This window comes from Cetorhinus maximus, chromosome 5 (assembly GCF_964194155.1).
Source record: "Cetorhinus maximus chromosome 5, sCetMax3.hap1.1, whole genome shotgun sequence".
In the NCBI taxonomy this organism is placed as follows: Eukaryota; Metazoa; Chordata; class Chondrichthyes; order Lamniformes; family Cetorhinidae; genus Cetorhinus; species Cetorhinus maximus.
In genome coordinates this window covers 21,374,026-21,389,243 of record NC_135883.1, presented here as the reverse complement: position 1 = coordinate 21,389,243, position 15,218 = coordinate 21,374,026, and the positions used below count along the sequence as shown (strand labels likewise).

Below are 15,218 nucleotides of genomic sequence, written 5' to 3'. Positions count from 1 at the left end.
CTGGGTACAGCTGCCGTGTTCATAACAGAATCACAGAATCTCACAGTGCAGAAGAGGCCCTTCGGCCCATCGAGTCCGCACCGACACATAAGAAACACCTGACCTACCTACCTAATCCCATTTACCAGCACTTGGCCCATAAGCTTGAATGTTATGACGTGCCAAGTGCTCATCCAGGTACTTTTTAAAGGATGTGAGGCAACCCGCCACCACCCTCCCAGGCAGTGCATTCCAGACCACCACCGCCCTCTGGGTAAAAATGTTTTTCCTCACATACCCCCTAAACCTCCTGCCCCTCACCTTGAACTTATGTCCCCTTGTGACTGACCCTTCAACTAAGGGGAACAGCTGCTCCCCATCCACCCTGTTCATGCCTCTCATAATCTTGTACACCTCGAACAGGTCGCCCCTCAGTCTTCTCTGACTCAAGTCTATCCAACCTCTCTTCAAAACTTAAATGTTTCATCCCTGGTAACATCCTGGTGAATCTCCTCTGCACCCCCTCCAGTGCAATCACATCCTTCCTATAATGTGGCGGCCAGAACTGCACACAGTACTCCAGCTGTGGCCTCATCAAGGTTCTATACAACTCCAACATGAACTCCCTACTTTTGTAATCTATGTCTCGATTGATAAAGGCAAGCGTCCCATATGCCTTTTTCACCACCCCACTAACATGCCCCTCCGCCTTCAGAGATCTATGGACACACATGCCAAGGTCCCTTTGTTCCTCAGAACTTCCTAGTGTCATGCCGTTCATTGAATACTTCCTCGTCAAATTACTCCTTCCAAAGTGTATCACCTCACACTTTTCAGGGTTAAATTCCATCTGCCACTTATCTGCCCATTTGACCATCCCGTCTATATCTTCCTGTAGCTCAAGACACTCAACCTCACTGTTAACCACCCGGCCGATCTTTGTGTCATCCCAAATTTATTAATCCTACTCCCCACATAGTCATCTATGTCGTTTATATAAATGACGAATAATAGGAGACCCAGCACAGATCCCTGTGGTGCGCCACTTGACACTAGCTTCCAGGTGAGACTAAGTTGAATGAGAGTCATTGCATCTGCAACTGCTGGTCTCTCCATATCTACAAAGCCAGCTGCTTCAGGGAAATAAGCTGCTCTCAAAATGCACCCAGAGAATAAAAATGCTTTGCTCCATTTCTGCTCATAAGGACAACTGCAACAAACTTCCTGGATTTTTTTTATGTCGGTACTTGAAAAGTCTGCAGCAATGTAAATTTCATTGCAATGATCTCTGACAATTGTTGACCTCAGGTTTCCTCTAATAGGACCAAGGTTGAGTTCAGGGTTAATTTGCTCTCAAAAAATTGATTCCAGGGTTGCTATTTTAGTGCTTTGTATTTATCAGGAGGCTGGTATAGGCAAGAAAAGGTTTTATTTCAGCATCTTGAATGTAAAATATTGTAGTTGCTTCCATATTTGTTTCAGAATTTGGTTAGCCCTTTACCATTTAGCAAAGAAGACTATATTCAATACTGTGGCACATCTTCTCTCCTTTCTTTTTGTAATATGGCTTATAAGAGGCAGATGAGAAGGAAACAGCCACAGGCCTCATTGCAATTGCTACAGTTATTTGTCTCAGCCTCTCCTGACCATTGCTTCTTTACCAGAGAGGCAATTGGCCCATCTGTTGACCTTACAACTGTTCTATGTCACCTGGAATGAAATTAGGGGACTCACAATCAAACCAGTACTCTCCTCCTATTCTGATGCCACCACTGCTCATACCCACACTTGGTTTCTGTTTTTCCACTTACTAGTTGGCATATCAATGGTATCCTTTTATCTGGTAATACAGGTCACAGAGACACACAAATTAGAATGACTAAATTACTGCAATTCGTCAAAAATCTGACACTATAAAAGTCCTACTCCATTACCTTAAAGAAAGTGTCTCATGGAGCTCCAGCATTCACGGTAATTTGCTTTTATTACCATGGAGCTTCTAGCTGTCTGATGCTTTAATATTGTCACTGCCTTGAAAACCGGGACAATGCAATAGACTCCTTCTTGGGAGGTTCAGGGTGAGTTGTAGAGTGCCTCTTGTAGTATTGATCCCCATCTCCTTACGTTTAATAATGAGGGACAACAGGAGATACCAACATCACTGTATTTTCCAGAGGGCAGGCTACTTCTAAGTACAGTACACCCATATTCCTCCAGTACCAAGAAATGAAGGGCAGCACTATGATTTTTGACACATTAATACCACTATTAATCAACAGCATTGCATGCAGGGATAAAACCCATAAAAGAACGCAGTTATACTTTCACTTTATTGCATAAACAGTTTTAGAATCTAGTCACCAATACATAAATCCAACTATTTACTAATTGTAACTGTAGGGTCTCTAAGTGTTGTACATTATATAAAGCCATCTCATTTAGGTTCTATTCCCCTTTCCACATACAAGACCCAATTCTGAGCCATACCTTATGTTTTTCTTGAGTGAAGGCGACAGGTGACAACCAGTAAGAGTGATAGCAATATAAGTAAACACACAAAGCTGACCACAAAATTCCATACTGTACAAATTAGTAATCGAACCAAGATGCAGGCTGGATGAGTGATGTTTGTGTGTTGGAATTTTATTTCTATCAAAGAAGGACCACAACAGGGGAATCAAATATTATTCTTCATTCACCTTTCAAATACAAATGAATACCAAAGTAGTGCAAAAATTGGATGTGGGAACTTAAATGTTAAGGGCAACTTGGAATACATCCAAGTTGAAGTGGTCATCAGCCAGAACAGCCAAATCAAGATACAGTCCCTTCTACTAGCTAAAAAGTAAAACAAGTGAACAGGTACATAAAATAATTTAAAGGGCTAATTGAATGTTAGCCTTTATCTCAAAGATGGTTAGAACACAATTGGCGCAAGTTATGTTATAGTTGCAGAGCTCTGGTTAGACCCAATTTGAGTACTGCATTCAGTTCTGGGCACGGTGCCTCAGGAAGAATATACTGACAATGGAATGGTAGCACAATTTCACTAGAATTATACAGGAGCTAAAAGGGTTAAAACACGTAGGCTAGGCTTGTATTCCCTTGAATATAGAACATTAAGGGGTGAAGCTACTGAGATGTTTATGATGATTAAAGGATTTGATGGGGCATACAACACAAGAATAGTAAGATAAAAACTATATCCTCTGGTGGGTAATCCAGAACAAAGGGGCTTAACCTTAAAATTGGGAGCTAGACTGTTCAGGGGTGATGTAAAGAAGCAGCTCTTCCAACTAAGGGTTGTGGAAATCTGAATTCTCCGCCCAAAAAATGTTAAGGCTAGTTCAATTGATAATTTCAAAACTGACACTGATAGACATTTGTTAGGCAAGGGTATTAAGGGCTATGGAACCAAGGCAGGTAGCTGGGGTTAAGGTGCAAGTCAGCTTTGAATTTAATTAATGTCAAAACCATGTGGATTTATGGATTAGAAACTGGACCAAAGTAATGACATTTGAGCTGCTGTAAACAGTTTTAAGATGCTTGTCGCACTTTTTAATTTGCACTACAGGTAGGGAGAGGTTTTCAAATCATTATTGAATAGCCTACTCCTGTCTTATGTTCCTACGTTCTATTTGCATCAATGTCAATTTCAAAGATTCTGGTTATAGCATCTCCATTGCTGAGTTATTGTGGGAAGAAACAGTTGCATTTACTCATATTTACATGGAGTGTAATAAAAGAACATAAGACATAGGAACAGGAGTAGACCATTCGGCCCCTCGAGCCTGCTCCACCATTCAATAAGATCATGACTGATCTTCTTGTGTTTCGATTTCCACGTTCCCAGCTAACCCAGAAAACCTTTGATTCCCTTGCCTAACAAGAATCTATTTACCTCTGCCTTAAAAATATTCAATGACCTTGCATCCACCGCCTTCTGAGCAGACAATTCCAAAGTCGCACAACCCTCAGAGAAAAAAAATTCTCTTCATCTCTGTCCTAAAAGGGCAACCACTAATTTTAAAGCAGTACCCCCCTAGTTCTGGACTCACCCACATGAGGAAACATCCTTTTGACGTCCACCTTGTCAAGGCCATTCAGGATCTTGTATACTTCAATCGAATCACCCCTCACTCTTCTAAACTCCAGTGGAAACAAGCCCAATCTGTCCAACTTTTCCTTATAAGACATCCCAGTCATCAATCTAGTAAACCTCCTTTGAACCGACTCCAATGCATTTACATCCTTCCTTAAATAAGTGGACCAAAACTGCACATCGTATTCGAGGTGTGGTCTTACCAATGCCCTGTATAACTGAAGCATAACATCCTTTTATGTTCAATCCCTCTTGTAATAAAGGATAGCATTTCATTAGCCTTCTTAATTACTCGCTATGCCTGCATACTAACTAACTATACTGATAAAAGAGCCTCCGGCAGCTTTTAGTGAAGTACATTCCTTTAAAAAATATACTTTCATCCCAATGAAATTATGTTCAGTATAATTTTAAATTAATGGTGGATATATGCATTGCTTAAATCATTGAAAGCAGCTGCCATTTTCTGCTGGACAATCTCATTCCATGAAAGCTTGCATAAAATTACTCCACATATGAAGGGTTAATCAATTGGCTATTCTTGTGTAAAATCTTTTACAGGAAATCTTTTAAAAACTTCATTGATAACTTATCATATAGAAAAGGTTCCAGTGAATGTTATTTCACTTATTTTCTGTAAACTCTTTTGGAGGTACCAAGAGAGTTTAAAAGATGTGGCAAATATTTAAGTTAACAAATGTTAGTCTAGACTATGTCTAACAATGAATGCTGCTTGTGCAATGAATTTTAACTTATTTAACTTAATGTCAAGTTATTACCAATCATCACGTATAGTGGGAAAATCAGGTTCATGCAAACATGCCCACTGTAAGTGGTGGGGTTTGGAACAGTACTTAATAATTTATTCCAAACAGCTATGACACAGATAGTGTCAAGACATACCCTCCCATCCGTTGCAAATGAAGTAGCTATGGAATTAACAGAATTGCATCTAACTCTCAAATTTTCCAAATGAGGGGCGGGATTTTCATGTTCCTGATTGGAATGAAATGGAGGCAGGGCTGGAAAAAAATATAGCCACTGAGGGACACACCTGGAGCTCCTGCCTCTGCTTCTGCCCTCAGCCATTTTCACAAGGGTAGGGGATGGAGCGGGTCCCAGAACCCACCCATTCCTATTAAGGAGGCAATTGACAACTAACTTATTGTGAGCCCATCTCCAGTAAGCATTTTTAAAATTTCATGGAGGTGGCCAGACTTTAGTAGCTGTGAGGTTTGACACCAGATGTATGGAGGTGTGAACCATGGATTGGAGGTGGGAAGATTTTGTAAGGTAAGTAAAATGGTTTTGCCTCTTTTACAATTTATCAACACAATATCATTAAGCTGAGTTATAACAGTGCTGTGATTGGAAGATTAACACCCCTTAAACAATGGTGTTTGTCAGATTGTCCCAACTGGCAAGATGTCAAGTAAAAGACCAGCATTGTAAATGTATAATAGTCTTCAGGTAAGTTTAAAAAAAAAGTTCATCTAATGGACAAAAATACAGTATATTTCACACTATTGAAAGGGTAGCCTAATGTGTAAATGTTTAATCATATTCCATTATTTTTAATGGATTCAGTCTAGGCATCTGTTAAGATAGCTGTCTGAAGTCCTTTTGTTTACTTGGGGAGTTTTTTTAATCCAAGGAATTTATTAAATTACAATTTTACAGTCCTAGGAAACATGAATGAAAAACATACAGTCTCTTCCTTCCTGAAGATCGTAATCACTTGCTGATTTCATCAAATTTCAGTTCCTCAAATTTAAAATCTGGGAATTTGGTGAGGTCTCCTTTCCCTATAGAGCCATTGCAGTTTGGCAATCTCCTCATCCAAATTTTTCAGGTATTCTGGGCCAGCATCAACAGGACCACCCACTTTCTTGCTCTTAGTGTCACAGTCACGGATCTATAGAGTTTTTGGAACAGGCCAAGATTCTTGGTCTTGTTAAACACTACTGCCGTGATCCCGATGTTTCGCTGGAGCTCAGCAGAAAGGGAAGATTGCAAGGTGGTGGAAAATCAGAACAAGTGTTGCAGGATCATGGTGGCATGGCTAAACGAATGAAAGCTAGCACTTGTCCTCTGAGTTCTTGGCTGCAATCCAACTGCCGCCTAAACGTTTCGTAAGTGCTTGAGTAAGTTCTACACAGTTGGTATGAAGAGTGTTTGTTTATTTGGGAAGTATTACAGACTATTCAATGGCTTCCAATGGTTATAACAGGGCTTGTGAATTCTGTTCATTAAGTGGATAATGACAGAGCGGATGGGGATGAGGGAAAGGGTGAGAGGCTGCGGAGGCTAAGGGAGTGAGTGGGCTTTAAAGTGGTTAGAAAGTTCAACTGTATATAGGTGAGCCACTGATTACAATGGAAGCACCGGGTCAAGGTTCTTTGGGAACAAAGGTGGGCCTTTTAGCCTGCTTGCTCTGGACTCAGTCTGCCTCCTTTTCCGACTTGGGCTTGCTCCCTCGGCGTCTCCAGGACATTTAGGGCCTGGACCGCTGTAAAGTCCTATCTCTTGGCAGTCTCAAAACAGAGGCGGGAATGGGGTGCAGGATTAGTCCCGTCTACTGATTCCTGTTTCTCACATGAAAATCTGGCCTAGAATGTATCAAAGCTCATCAACTGTTTTTCTGGGTTTGGGCATACATCATGTTGCAAGATTCTGTAAAATTCCATGTATAATTACTTATTAGATGTTATTTCTGTTATTCTATATTAAAATGTTTTCTGTCATTTAGGAGAGTAAAAGGTGACTTGATCAAAATCTTTAAGATCCTGAGGGGTCATGACAGAGTGGATGTGGAGAGGATGTTTCCTCTTGTGGGAGAATCTAGAACTAGGGGTCACTGTTTAAAAATAAGGGGTCGCTCACTAAAGACAGAGTTGAGGAGAAATTTTTTTCCAGGGTCGAGAGTCTTTGGAACTCTCTTCCTCAAAAGGCAGTGGAAGCAGGGTAAAACAAAAACAAAAATACCTGGAAAAACTCAGCAGGTCTGGCAGCATCTGCGGAGAGGAGCACAGTTAACGTTTCGAGTCTGTATGACTCTTCAACAGAACTCATTCAGTTCTGTTAAAGAGTCATACGGACTCGAAACGTTAACTGTGCTCCTCTCCGCAGATGCTGCCAGACCTGCTGAGTTTTTCCAGGTATTTTTGTTTTTGTTTTGGATTTCCAGCATCCGCAGTTTTTTGCTTTTATCTTAGTGGAAGCAGGGTCTTTGAATGGTTTTAAGGCAGAGCTAGATAGAGTCTTGATTAACAAAGGGGTGAAAAGTTATTATCGGGGGTGGGTGGAAGGTTACAATCAGATCAGCTATGATCTTATTGAATGGCGGAGCTGGCTTGAAGGGCCAAGTGGCCTAACTCCTGCTCCTCATTCGTATTTTTATTGTATTTAGCCAACACAACTTTCAACATTTTCTTAGGAGCGTGTCAATAGTTGCAGGGGATCGTCCATACACAAAGTTTCAAAAACCACTACTCTAACTTGAATTTGGAGCTCCTTACCTGAAAAAATTATAGGAAGATGTATTCTACAATTCAATGCTCTGCTTAATGACTGGTGTAACTATGTCTTTGCCCAATAAAAAAAAGCCTTTGCAGACTAGTAATCTTTTCTTCTACTTATGTGCAATATTATATGCATCAATAAAATGCATATGTTTGCAAATTAAATTTCCACTCCCAATTCCACAATTTTTGGCAAAAACAACTACATTATCTTATGACTGCCCACTGCAGATCACCACAGCACAAAGTTCATTAACTCAATGTGCAGAAATATGAGCAAGGAGAAACCATATCAACTTCCTTTTAATTCAGAGGTTTATTGAAAACTGTTAGTCAGGTATTTTATCACCTGCATTAGAATCTCAGCAAGCTTTATTCTGAAAAAGGAGACAATATAGGAATTGTTAAGGTCATAAATCATGTTGAGGGGTTGGGGTTAGGGTTTTAAAAATATACTTGGCTTTCATGAACACCAGATGTCCCAAAGCACTTTACAGTCAATTAAGTACTTTTGTAGTGTGGTTGCTGTTATAATGTAGAGTTGGTGTTCTGGCTCATCCTTCCCTCGTCATGATGCTCCCTTAAAAGCATACACTTTCTTATCCAAAAAGTCTGAGGTCTCATCAGCTGTCTATATGGCACCAACATGTTCTCTGTTTTGTTTACCTTTGTTTCAGTATTTTGATTGGTATTATAAAAATTAAAACTATACCATTTCAAAATGTTAAATTATGTTTGGCATCTATCACTATGATATTAATGGAAAGCTAAAACTGTTTTTTATAATCATATTGTGATACTGCAGCAGCTTATACTAGTGATTCTGAGAAGTGTCTAGTTCAGATTGATATTCCAATAAGTGATGGGAATTTAATTGGGTATTCTTTTTCCACCTGAACGCTTTGACCTAAAAGTAACAGGAGTTAGCCGCTTGCCTGAATTTTGGGGATCCCAACGCCATTCAACATTTGCTTCTAATCAGGTAGTTTGTTGAACAAACAAAAGATTCATGGAGCTGCAAGCGCAAAAAGGTCCAGGTCCATTTGGTAAACAGAATGATGAGTCATGGATGACTGAACAGACAAGAATTAGAAATTTAAAAAGTCAACTCATGCACAGTATGGAACCAAAAGCAAATAATTTGTAATTTTTCTAATAACAGAGATTAAAGTTAAATGTAGTTAGAGATGATGTGTGTGTTTGGGGTGCAGGAGGGAGAGTTAACAACTACAAAAACTATTTCTCTTGATCAAATAAAAGTTTAATAGGCTAAAGGAAGAAAAAAAACAATGACAGTATAAGCTCTTGACCAAATGCGATTCGGCAACAGTGGTTCACTGTAATCATAGTAAGGAAAAATGTTGTTTCCTATTGAATAAAGTAATTACAGACTCTGGGCAGGTCATTTGCAAGTAACACGGTGAAATTAAATAAAACTTGAATGAAGAAGTGTGACCTTTAGATTTCCTCTCATTTTCTGCTCTTCGTAGATGCTTTAGTGCCAAGTCTCTGCCAATGAGTAATCTGATTTGAGGTCACTACCAATGCTGCTCTTTATGCTGTTGCCAGAAGACTTGCTGCAGCTTGCTAGTGTCCTGATTTTTCTTCCTCCTGCAGGAAACAGCTTGGACTCTAAACAGCAGCTCTCTTCCCAAGCAGTTCGCATCGGTAACCGAGTGCAATAGGCACTGATGCCCAATGCTGGGAGGTCAGCAGTCAATTGTTATAGCCAGGATGCATCAGAAGACCTCAAAATCATACATTCTCAACTGCCAACTCCAGAAACTGTCTGCCCTTAGTTACTCATTCAGTTAGGTCCTCCTGTCGTGGCATCATAGTTTTGGTCTTCAATTGAGACTTACTACATCACTTTTGAGGCCTTAAGTCTTCAAGCAGATGTCCTACCTATCAAAACCTACTTGCTGTAACATTCCCTTACTGTGTACAGGCTACTGCTCCTCATTGGTCCAATGTTGGTCAATGTTCTTTCCTTGCACAACACATTCCAAATTATGTGGCATTGATCCAACTCTTAGCAAAACATTGAACAGTCAACTCAATTGTCATTCTTTTCACAATATTTGATTTCTCCACTCCAGAATACATAATTGGGAATTCATGATTGCTGTCCTTATGATCTTTTGATTAAAATTACCAGATGATAAATTGTAGGGAGCATGCCTACAATTTCCCAACACCTGCATCCAGAAAACAGGGGCTGTCTATAATGCAATTGCCTATTTTGGCTCTGGAAGAAATAAGTTTAATGTTTCCTCAACTTACCTTTTATAGTGGCTCCATCAATTTAGTTTAAAAATGTGATTCTTCTTTGTAAACTGAAAATGTGCAAACTAAAGTAATTACAAAATCACTGGAGTATGGAAACTGAAGGGTTAGCTCAGTTGGCTAAACGGCTAGCATGGGTTCAGAATAACGCCAACAGTGCGGGTTTGATTCCAGTTCCAGCTAAAGTGGACTTGGGACCTGCCTCCTCACCCCGCCCTTAAGAGTGGGGGACAATGGCAAACCATTACTGACAAAAAGTGCCAAGAAAAATGTCTCAGAATGAAGCATCAGTAAACAATAAGCCAAGGGCCTGCCTTCGGGCAGAGTACACAAGGCATGGAATGGAAACTGCTTCATTAGGAAAATTCTTTCTGATGAGCCCTCAAATAGCAAACAGGTAACATTCATGTGGATGTACTTTTCTCTATGTGGCAGTTTCAAATAACTTATATTTCAAGGAATCTGTTTCCAACTTAACTCATGGTATTACGTTACATGAAATATTCATATTGATAGAAAAAATCCACAGCACTTTGAACTAAATTACCACAAAAATGATGAAAGCAAGTAATATAGGAGCAGATTAAGTGCTTCAGCTGTTGCTTCATTTGGCAGCACACTTAATGAATCCATAGGTTCTGGTCTAGTTCAACTCCAGGCTGACACACTGATGTGTTACCAAGGAAGTACAACATTCCTTGAAGTGCCATCTTTTACATTAAACAATGGCCCTCTCATGCTCATTGTTTCAGGTAGATGTGTAGAAAAATTAGTAAGAGTGCCCAGACTAACGTTCTTCCTCAACCAATACCACTGGAAAAATAATCGATTCATCACCTAATTTGCTGTTTGTGGAATTTTGCTGTATGTGATTAGCCATATGTCTGCCTTTATAACAGTGACTAGCAATTCATTACTTTTTAAGTGCGTTGAACTATTTGAGGATGTGACAATATAAATGCAGGCTCTTACACACCAGAGTACTTAAGGACAAGACAATAATCTGCTCACAGCAGGTCACAAGGCACCTAATTTGACATGACTCCCTTCAAGCTATGAAACTGAAAAGCCTCTGTGGCACTCACAGCTGCAATACCTAACCTAAGAAGTTAGTGTGCAAAATTAAAGCACATCGGATTGGAGCTAATATATTTGCATGGATTGAGAATTGGTTAGCAGACAGGAAAGAGAGAGCAGGAATAAATGGGTCTGGCAGGCAGTGACTACTGGGGTACGGCAGGGATCAATGCTAGGGCCCCAGCCATTCACAATATATATCAATGATTTGGATGAGGGAACCAAATGTAATATTTCTAATATTCTGTTGAAGAGTCATACGGACTTGAAACGTTAACTGTGTTCCTCTCCGCAAATGCTGTCAGAGTTTTTCCAGGTATTTTTATTTTTGTTTTGTAATATTTCTAAGTTTGCTGATGACATGAAACTTGGTGGGAATGTGAATGGTGAGGAGGGTAAGAAGCTTCAAGGCGATTTAGACAGGTTGAGTGAGTGGGCAAATACATGGCAGATGCAGTATAATGTGGATAAGTGTGAAGTTATCCACTTCGGTTGGGAAAACAGAATGGCAAGAGTATTAGTTAAATAGTGATAGATTGGGAAATGTTGATTTACATAGGGATCTGGGTGTCCTTGTACAGTTATCACGTAAAGCAAGCATGCAGGTGCAGCAAGCAGTTAAGGAGGCAAATGGTATGTTGGCCTTCATTGTGAGATGACTTGAGTACAGGAGCAAGGATGTCTTACTGCAGCTGCACAGGGTCTTGGTGAGACCACACCTGGAGTATTGTGTGCAGTTTTGGTCTCCTTACCTAAGAATATATTTGCCATAGAGGGAGGACAGCGAAGGTTCACCAGGCTGATTCCTTGGATGGCAGGATTATTGTATGAGGAGAGATTGGGCCGACTAGGTCTGTATTCACTGGAGTTAAGAAGAATGAGAGGGGATCTCATTGAAACTTATAAAATTCTGACAGGGGTGGACAGGCTGGATGCAGGGATGGTGTTTCTTCTGGCTGAGGTGGGGTCTAAAACAGGAGGTCACAGTCTCAGGATCCGGGGTAGACCATTTAGGACTGAGGAGGAGAAACTTCTTCACTCAGAGGGTGATGAACCTGTGGAATTCTCTACCACAGAAGGATGTGGATGCCAGTCACTGAATATATTTAACGAGGAAATAGTTAGATTTCTAGACTCTAAAGGTGTCAAGGGATATGGGGAGAGAGCGGGAGTATGGCGTTGAGATAGAGGATCAGCCATGATCGTATTGAATGGTGGAGCAGGCCTGAAGGGCCAAAAGGCCTACTCCTGCTCCTATTTTTTATGTTTCAATTGATTGGATTAAGCCTTAAGGGTTTGACTGAGAACAGCTGCAAAATGCACGGCAGATGTATATTTTCACTCAGACTATGAGCCCTTCATTGTTCTGCATCAGAATCAATGCCAATGAGGCTCACAGTACACCTTAAACAACTCTGCACCTTACTATACAACCCAGTTCTAAATAATTATGTTATTGTAATCGTGATCTAAAATATTTTCAGGTTTACATAATAATAAATCAATATTAAATCATATGTCACACATTATTTTTCAAATGGCACCAGAACACCTTCAGTGTCAAATGTAACAGTGTGCTGCACAAATGCATGATAATCTTCATACTACAAATAGATGCTTCGAAATGAATTTAATGCACAAATCTAATCCTGGAGTTCAGATGATGTTCACAATTGACTCTCAAATTTTACGACTAAGTAGACTACTGCTGAAATTTACTCTCACTGTCGGTTATCCTCTATTAATGGTAATGACAAACTTAAAGGTGTTTTTGTTTCCATTCTAAACACACCAGGCAATGGAGATAACAATTCTATCTACTAGTTTGAAAACAGAAGCAAACTGGCTACATTAACAATGATTTATTGATCTCCTGGGATTGCAAACAATTGTTTCAATTTTGTTTGATGGAATCAAAAGTTTGGGACCAAAAACAAACTTTGCACTTTTGTATCTTTGTCAAAGTTTACCCTTCTGAACATCAACAATCTGATATTATTCAAGCATGGGTTCAAGCCAATTTTCTTGTTATAGGTGAATTCCAGAATAGAAGATTACCCTGTTTCATGTCCCCTACAAGTCCATGTTCTAAATTTTAAAAAACTAGTAGTCCATTGATAACAAACAGTGCACAGGGAAACTTCTGGAAACTATAGTTCAGGACAAAAATCAATAATCACTTAGACAAGTGCATAATAATTTAGGAAAGTCAGCATGGATTCATTATGGGAAAATCAGGCATAACTAGCTTGGAGTTTTTTTAAGGAGGAAATAGAGAAGGCTGTGAAGGGCAATGCTGTTGATGTGGATTTTCAAAAGGAATTTGAAACAGTGCCACACAACAGACTTGTGAGCAAAATTCTAGATCATGGAATAAAAGGGAAAGTAGGCACTTGGATAAGAAATTGGCTGAGTGACAGGAAACAGAACGTAGTGAGAAATGGTTGTTTTTCCAGATTAGAGGAAGTTTGTAGAAGAGTTCCCCAGGGGTCAGTGTTGGGACCCTTACTCTTCCTGATATATATTAATGACCTTGACTGTGGTGTTGAGGGCATAATTTCAAAATTTGCAAATGATACAAAGATTGGAAACATTGTCAACTGTGATGAGGATAGTCTTGAACTTCAACGGGGAATAGACACGTTGGTGGATTGGGCAGACAAGTGGCAGATGAAGTTCAATGCAGAGAAGTGTGAGGTGATTCATTTTGGTGTGAAGAATATTGAGAAACAGTATAAAATAAAGGGGGAAACTGTAAGAGAGGTGCAGGAACAGAGGGATCTTGGTGTACATATACATAAGCCATTGAAGATGGCAGGGCATGTTGAGAGAGCAGTTAATAAAGCATATAGTATCTTAGGCTTTATTAATAGAGGCATTGAGTACAAGAGTAAGGAGGTTACATTGAACTTGTGTAAGGCACTAGTTAGACCTCATCTGGAGTACAACGTCCAGTTCTGGGCACCATATTTGAGGAATGATGTGAAGGCATTGGAGAGAGTACAGAGGAGATTCACAAGAATGATTTCAGGGATAAAGAAATGTAGCTATGAGGTTAGACTGGAGAGGTTAGAGAAAAGAAGGTGGAGAGGGGACTTAATAGAGGTATTCAAGTTCCTGAGGGGTATGGGACAGGGTAAATAGTGAGAAACTGTTCCAACTCAAGGCAGCATCAAGAACTAGAGGACACAGATTAAAAATAATTGGCAAAAGGAGCAAAAGTGATGTGAGGAAAAATCTTTTCACCCAGAGGGTGGTTGGAGTCTGGAAAGAACTTGCTGAGAGGGTGCTAGAGGCAGGTTTGATCGAAAAAAAAATGTACAGTTTCGAGGGTAAGGCAGAGGAGTGGGACTAGGTAGGATGCTTTTTCAGAGAGCCAGTGCAGACTCAATGTGCTGAATGGCCTCCTTTTGCACTGTAAAGATTTTGTGATTCTGTGAACAATAGACAAACTTTGATCCTGTCATTCAACCTGTTCCATGTTTAAACAATGTTAACAACACTTGTAAAGGACAGCACAATGAGCAAATGCACTGAAGTACAAATATACAGCATCACAAAACAGCGGGATAGAGATAGCTGTCCGACTTTGACAGACAGTAGCAAAGTTTTCCCGATTGCTCATATACCTACCAGCAGCTGGCCATAGGAACAGTCATGAAAGAATGGGGAACAATAAGCTGCCTGTCCTCAGTTGGCGTGCTATAATGGGATGGGTGAGTGGGAAGATAACAAGGACTAAGGAAAAGAGAATAGAGGAAAATCCTCAAGCAAATGTTCAATAATTTGTACGAGCATTTCATAAAAACAAATGCATTTAAAATAACTGCCTTATAATTTCATCTACAACAGTTTCTCAGTAAAATAAAAACAATCAACTTACCCTGCAAAATGTTTCTTAGAGGCTGCAGTACCAAACTTGACTACCAGAGGTCAGTATAGATTTATTTACCAATTCCTGATAACCAAATTTTGATGTCTTAGGGCTGAGGTTTTGTCATAAGAATTGGCAGTTTACATAGTTAGAGGTGTACCAAGATTGTTTCTGCAATCAAGCCAGTAAGTAATGTTTTTTAATGGGATATAAAGAACTCAGTTTGTGTAACACAATACCTTCTAGCACTTCTGCATCTTTACATACAGAAAATCGCTATGTTTTATAAATGAGTTCTGAACAAATGTATGAGTACAAGAAGGGTTTGTGAGCTGATGCCCAGGATTGTTCTACTAATAAAACAGCTTCATTTTTAATC

General features: G+C 39.8%; 1 protein-coding gene across 7 annotated transcripts in view; it reads right to left on the bottom strand.

Annotated features, from left to right (window-relative positions):
• The window catches only part of LOC144680519 (CYFIP-related Rac1 interactor A), a 144,037-nt gene that overhangs the window by 66,331 nt on the left and 62,488 nt on the right, over positions 1-15,218 (bottom strand). For 2 of the 7 annotated variants that reach the window (XM_078541589.1, XM_078541591.1), the window contains one exon: positions 14,599-14,667. The exons of the other annotated variants lie outside the window; for them this stretch is intronic. The gene's annotated coding sequence lies outside the window, so the exon portion shown is untranslated. The remainder of the gene's footprint in view (positions 1-14,598; positions 14,668-15,218) is intronic. 7 annotated transcript variants of the gene reach the window in all.